At 45.7% G+C, this 7,437-nt stretch overlaps 1 pseudogene; it reads left to right on the top strand.

Annotated features, from left to right (window-relative positions):
- Positions 1–259: 259 nt before the first annotated feature.
- LOC125140364 lies at positions 260–2,669 on the top strand (annotated as a pseudogene).
- The last annotated feature ends 4,768 nt before the right edge of the window (positions 2,670–7,437 follow it).

Raw genomic sequence — 7,437 nt, 5'->3', positions numbered from 1 at the left:
ACTCTGCCATCACAGTGAACAAAGCTCTGAGCCTCCACCTGGCAGCAATCATCCCCAAAGAGTGTGGTGCCGAGATAGGCCATCTTCATCACTCATCCTGACTCTGGGGTAGCTGCCATCTTGTGAGCGGGCACTGGGCGGCCGCCATATTGTGAGTGTGCTCTGGAGCGGCTGCCATCTTGTGACTGGGCTCTGGGGCAGGAGCCATCTTGTGAGCAGGCTCTGGGGCAGGAGCCAACTTGTGAGTGGAAAGGCAGCAATGGCTGAGGATCTCCTGCTTCATGAGATCATAATCCACATCCTCCTGGGCTTCCAGGGCATAGTAGACCAGCTGGGCTTCCCCGCTAAGCAGCGGCGCCAGTGCACTGTTTTTTTACTCTGTGTTTTTGCCTGCCCTGTATTCTTTGCCTGCCTTTGTACTGGATTACAGACTGGTCTTTATGCTGAGTGTCTGCCTGCCTTGCCTGAATATTTTGTCAAGCTCATTAAATACTTTTATTATTTACATCAGCATCCTGCATTTGAGTCCTCCCTTCTGGCCCACCCTGACAGTACCATCTGGCCAGTTATGGACTTAGCAGACGCACCAGACCTGATGACCCACCTCGGGAACCTGGGTCAGACCACTATGGCCCATGATAAGCAGATAACTGACCTTACAAAGGTCAGCAATGAACTACTCCACCGGCTTAGTGCTCTCTCCAGTTGTCACCTCTGCACCCGTGACTCTCTGGACTTTTTCAGCCCCTCCCATATCGACTCCAGCACGGGAGACACATCTGCCTCACTCTGAGCGTTTCTCCGGAGAACCAGAAATGTGCTGACCGTTCCTTATGCAATGTTCAGTCATATTTGAGTTGCACACCTTTGTTTTCCCATCAGACTGGCAAGGCCAGATGGTGAGCATCCACTGAGTGGGAATAGTAGTCAAATTTCTGCCTTTCCTATGAAGCGTTCAGCAGAGAGCTTTCTCAAGATTTTTGCCTCCACCACTCCACAACAGGATGCCACACGGTCACTCTTCGAGACATCTCAGGGCTATCACTCCGTAGCTGAATATGCAGTGGACTTTTGGACGGCTGTGTATAGTAGATGAGGTGCCATTGCTTTGTATGATACCTTCTACAGGGGTTTGGAGGTCAAGGATGAGCTTGCTTATCTGATTACACTGGCTACTCGCGTTGACTGACGTATCCGAGAGCGCTGCTCCGAAAGGGTTTCCTGCCACTCATGGTATCCCCACCAAGTTCATTACAAGGGACAGTTTCTGGAGGTTTTGGTCCTGTTCAGGGCATGGGAATCGGCTGGCAACACCCTTTGCCCACAGAAAAGCGGAGACGGCATTCCCAGGGACTTTGCCTCTACTGTGGGGAGGCTGGTCACATGGCTGCTTCAAGTCAAGCAAAAGGCACTGCTCGCCGTTGAAGGAAGGTCCAGCAGTGAGCCCACAATCTCCAGCTCCCTCCAAACCACTCCTCAAGATTCACATCTCTGTAACCATCAAGACCATTGCCTGGCAGCCTTTATGTAACACTTGGATGTTGTTTCACTTTGAATAGAGTTTATTTTATTATATTCTTATTATATATATTATTTAAATCCTTCATCACAGTATTTTGGCAACCTTGGATCATATGCAGGAATGCAAATATTTGTTTCCAACGGGAATTGAGAGATTTGATATTACTCAATGGGATTTTGAGCAACCAAGATGTAGGACCATAAGTGAGTAAATCCATAAATGGGCAAAGTTTTTGTTACTTTCAGAACCAGTCCAGAAATGTTAATCTCTCCTGTTCATCTGTAATAAACAAACAAACAAACACACACACAAATAAATAAATAAATAAATAAATAAATAAATCAGAGTGACCACCTGCCTCCTTTTTCCTGGACAGTTCAATGCTGACCTGTGAAAACTGTCTGTCAATATGGTGCCCTTCCCTTGTTTGCACTTCTTCATGGCTAGTTTTGCCCCACTCACCAGCAGAGGGAGCCAGAAGTACCATGCACTCACTGTGCCCGAATTAACACAGCAGATGTTTGATGCCAAGAATATGATGGCAGAGTGTGACCCACACCATGGCTGCTACCTGACAGTGGCTGCTGTCTTTCAGGGGTCCCATGAAAGAGGTTGATGAGCAGTTGCTCAATGTGCAGAAGAAAAACAGCAGCTATTTTGTAGAGTGGATCCCATGTCAAAACTACTGTATGCGACATCCCACCAAGAGGGCTTAAAATGGCAGCCACTTTCATTGGTAACAGCAAGGCCATCCAGGAGCTGTTCTGATGCATGTCTGAGCAGTTCACAGCCATGTTCAGAAGAAAGGCCTTTCTGCATTGGTACACGGGAAAAGGAATGGATGAAATGGAGTTTACAGAGGCAGAAAGCAACATGAATGAACCAGTGTCTGAATACCAGCAGTAGTATGCCACAGCTGAAGAAGAGGTTGAGCTTGAGGAAGAGGCAGAAGAGGAGTTGGCATAAAGATCTGTTAATCTTTTGCATATCCTTATTTTCACAATTTCCATAAAAAAAGTTAAAAGTTAACTACTACACAGTTGTCTTTTAAGTTCTCACATAGCTTCACAATAATTCTCAATTAAAATGCTATAAATAATTATTTTTGGGTAATAATTATTCCTAATAGATTCATGACTCGGTAGTAAAATAATAGTATCTTTTTTATGAAATCAAAGATTATAAATGTTCAAATTGTAAAAACAAGCATAAAATACCCTATGAATGTCTGATCAAATACAGTCTGGTCAGCATACAGTAAACAATCATTGATCTTATGTTTATCATGTAATTCATTTGACGGACTCTATTAATGCTTAAATCCACAACAATCAATCTACTGTAGCTTAGAACGGATGACATTTACCTCCTCTTCCGGCCAATCTAAATGTAACATTGACACAGCAAGTGTCACCACCTCAAGGAGCTCCTCAAACATCACTGATTCGGAAAATCTTCGGATCGCAACATGTTTCTTCCCACCTAGTTTTCCGTAAAATATATTTTTTTCCCTGCACTAGACAGACAGGACAGACAACTGACACACATACTCAGAGCGCTTCATGAAGATGAAGAAGCTGGAGTAATGTGATGTAGATGCCCTTATATGGACTTACTGGCGTGTATTCACTCCGTCATGTGTCCTTCCCGAGCCATTAAATTGGAGTGTCTGCACACAGAGCTTCAGACACATCTTATTTACAGAGGCATTCCTCAAAAGGGAATCCCCCTCTAAGGACTGATGAGCTTGGCATAAACATTCTCCAGAGAGCAAAGCAGGTCAGGGGATGAAAAAGAAAAAGAGAAGGCCAACAAAAAAAGTAAAACGGTTACTCTAAAATCAAACCCAATAAGTGCATATGAATTTTATGAGAACTAATTATGGTGTGTAGTGGAAATTTTTACTTTAGAGAAGAACACATGAATCTGTACTTCTAGGCTTCTGTATTTCCCATGGCTGGTAGTTATTGTGACTAGAGATTTCAGTTGTTTCTTCCTAAAACTGCCTTTTATCAGATCTTTCCCATGAGACCTTTTTTGTTCCCGTGGGATTAGCTTGGTCAGAAGATGAACAGGCGATGCTTCTAAGCCAATGGTGGATGATGTTTTGGTTTTACATGTCCTGTTTCATTTTATTCCTGTCTATAAAATGCTGGTGTTATCAATAATGGAGGCCCTTCCTCTCTGATTTTACACGTAGAGTGTTGGGTCCTTCTGCAAAGCTGAACACAATAAACCGTGAAAACCTTTATACTCTTGCCCGTGCCTGTTGCTGTGATATTTTTATGCTTTAATTCTCTCGAACCTCAAAACTTCCACAACAGGAGTCTGTGTCATAAGTGTTGATAGACTGTAAAATGTTGCAAAATTGTTAAAATTAGTTAAAACTAAAAAACAGGAAGAAAAGAAAACAAAGTAATGGTAAACTGTATAGCCTTTAGTATGTTGAAATCAGAAGCAGGGGAAAATGTAAAGAAAAACACAATCTAATCCAAAGAGATTATCTGCACAAAACATACAGAAAGTAGCTCAAGGCTCACAAAGTCTGGAGGCAGCTGCACCACAACCACATCCAACTACCACAAACGTATAACCAACTAGCACCAGTCAACTCACTCAACAGTGAGACCTTGGCTCTACCCAGATCTGCTTACTCAGTAAGGTCCATGCACACCACCAGTCACAGCACACACATGCCACCAAGTGCAACATAGGTGGGGTCAGATTCAACTGTTAGCGACGATGGCGATGAGGAATTTCCAGTCCTATCTAATAGTAAAGGGACAAGATCACAGTGCCCATGTTGGAAACAGTGGATGTAATGATCACCGATATTAGCTAGTTTACCACTCATGAACATTGAAAGACATTGAACATGCTTATGATAACCTTCCTCACCAGAGAGGGGTCTGAGGGAAAAGTTCGGCAAGGAGTTAAAGAGATTCTGCAAAGAATTTTACCCTACCTCACTGAACTGAGGTGACTACTGGGAAGAAATTAAGGGCTGAAACCATGTGAATCAAGTGCAAATGGCCTGATGAAAATATGTGTGCAGGGCACTTAAAACATGATAGTGAACAAAACATGATAGTGCCCTTTTCAGTAGTCTCATAACTCAACTGCGAGAAGATGCAAGATACTTGTCATTGAACTGCACGCTCTTCATGCAGAGAAACTGCTCACACAAAGCAGGCCGCAGCAGAAAAAAAGAGAAACACAAACTCACAAAGCTCAAGCACTGGACCACGTTAGCAAACCTGATAACATTGAGGAAGAGGACAACCTCAAGGGGAAAGAGGGCAGAGCAAGCAAGATTGGATATTTTATTTGCCAAACAGATGATCATTGGGCCCTAAAATGCCCTAAAAGGACTGACGGAGAAGATGTGTGGTCAGCGCCTCAAGGCAGGGTTGAGGAGAACAAATGAGTTAGTCAAAATCTCTAATGCTTTTGCGATGAAGAAATTCTTTAGGGAGAGAGAGAGGGAAAAATGTCCAGACAGCCTTAGGGATGGTGAAGTCGGGGTGGAAAGCACAGCTAGCGGTGAGGTGAGAAGGAGCTTGGTCCCAGGATCATGGCTCGGGCTCAGCAGGCAGGCGATGCTTTATTCAGCATGATGAATCTAAAACAATAAAGAACAGAGGAGACAGTGCATTAGATCCTCCAGGGGGTTTCCCATATTACCTGAATTTCTCTGCTGAGACTAGCTCTCCACTGTGTTTCCCAGGCAGAGGGTGAGTGCCACAACGATGCTAACGAATGGCTCCCAGCTTTTTGGCAGGAGTTTGGCCACCCTACTTCACACTCTAATCCAGCAGCCCTGACCATGGTGCTGTAGCCCTGGGGTGCATTGTCAGTGGTGCTGATCATGGTCCTGAACCGGTGTTCTGCTGTCACAGGGCCTCCCCTTGGCTTTGAGCCCCCGCCAGTCAGTCATCTTTCGCTGAGGGAGTAGTGCCTGGAGAGGCCATCTGCGTTCCTGTGCTGGTTTCCGGCTTGGTACTAGACCTGGAACAAAAGTCCTGCAATGAGAGAAAACACAGGGTAACCTTGAATTGGTGTCTTTTGCCTTTGCAATCCATAGCAGGGGAGCATGGTCAGTGACCAAGGTAAAGTGTCGCCTTGCAAGGTAGTAGTGGAGTTCCTTGATGGCCCACTTAATCGTGAGGGCTTCCCATTCCACTGTGGCGTAGTTCTTCTCTGCAGGGGTCAGCTTCCTTGATATGAACCGGACTGGGTGCTCCTGGATGAAGGAAGGCCAAAGTCAGGGTTCCTCCGGACAGGATGGGGTGCCTTTTTGAGAAGGAGGAACGGCCTCTTGGTGTCGCTTGTCCAATGCACCTGGTCTCAATGACCTTTTTTTAATCAAATCTGAGAGAGAGGAAGCTACAGAGGAGAAGTCAGGGACAACTATTTAATAGAATCCCAGTAGCAAACTCACAGCAGGAACCAGAGAAATCGATTTCTTCAACAGATTGATATAATATTACTGTGTGTTTGCTCACTTACCTAGCTGCTGCAGCTTATAGTTTACTGGGCCAATCTGCTTAAGGACTGTTTAATGGTCCTGCCACTATGCCAGGAATTTGCAGGCAGGGCTGGGGATGAGCAGCATCACCTGGTCCCCTGGCTATAAATCACAGGGCTGGCCGGTTATAAGTCCTTTTCTGGGCCTCTGGGCTTCCTTCAGGTGTTCCTTCATGATCTGCCCCACTTGACGGATGTGTGCCTGCATCTCCTGGACAAATTTCATTACCAACCCAAAGGGGGAGGGTTGCTCTTTCCAGGCATGCCAGGCCAAGTCCAGTAGCCCCCGAGGTCACTGTCTGCCACCATTCACGGGATAATACAGGTGGATGCTTGGAGTCTGCGGGTGGTAGATGGACATCATCAGCTGCTTAAACTGCAACAGCTGACACAGACCCACCATTAGTCTAGAGATAAAGGGCATACCTTGGTCTGTGATCACTTTTTTCAAGATCCCAAACCGGCTGAAGAGGGTGAGGAGCTCCCTGGCGATGTTTCAAGAGGTGGCCTTCCAAAGTGGAATGTTGCACGATCAAGAGGATGTACTCATGGCACCGGGCTGACTTCAGAAGTGGCCCAACACTTCCCGATGATGGGAAGGTGGATGAGGGGTGCAGGCACAGGTTTGGGGGGGGGGGTCTGCTGGTACTGTGTGCAAGCCCGGCAGAAGGCAAGGACCTCCACATGCATCGATCCCGCAGATTCTCAAGATTTCAACCCACTCTTTTATTGGTGGCCCAGCTCATGGTGTTGGCAAAGCCAGGCCAATCGTGTCTGAGTAGGAGGGGGATGCGAGGTTTGGGATAAGGTTGATGGGACAGAGCAGGCAATGCCATGTGGGAGGGAGCATGGTTAGCTGTGCTAGAGTAACCTTGCTCCTGTAGACAGGCCACCCTTCTACCTCCACAATAAGCCATGGTGCTTCTAGGGCTGCGGAGGTGGCCATGGCACTCTCTAGGAATTCTCTGAGGTCGGCAGGCCATTTCAGCCCTACAGCTTTTCTCTCCTCATCAGGCATGGTCCCATTCACCAACCATCACCGTCCATGGCCAACCTCTCAGCAACCTCCTTTGCGGTTAGCTATTCATACTGCAGCCATCTCCAGGTGATTCCTTTAAGCAAATGTCAATGCACACTTTAAATGTAGAAAAGAAAAGACATTGTGTTTTTAGTAGATTCTTGTGCAGGAAACTCTGTGATAAAAATAATTGAATTTAAACAGGTGGCAAAAATGAGTTGTTAGATTTCTGAATTCAGTAAGTTTGTCTGTGATTATCATGAGAGAAAAAATTCAAAGGCACCCTAAAGGTGGGTTGAAAATGATCAACGAACATTCAAATTTTCCATTCTGCTGTCTGAATGTTGTCTGATTAATCTGATGGGCATAG

The sequence above is a fragment of the Tachysurus fulvidraco genome, chromosome 26, assembly GCF_022655615.1.
Source record: "Tachysurus fulvidraco isolate hzauxx_2018 chromosome 26, HZAU_PFXX_2.0, whole genome shotgun sequence".
Lineage (NCBI taxonomy): Eukaryota > Metazoa > Chordata > Actinopteri > Siluriformes > Bagridae > Tachysurus > Tachysurus fulvidraco.
This window is presented reverse-complemented; position numbering and strand designations above follow the sequence as displayed.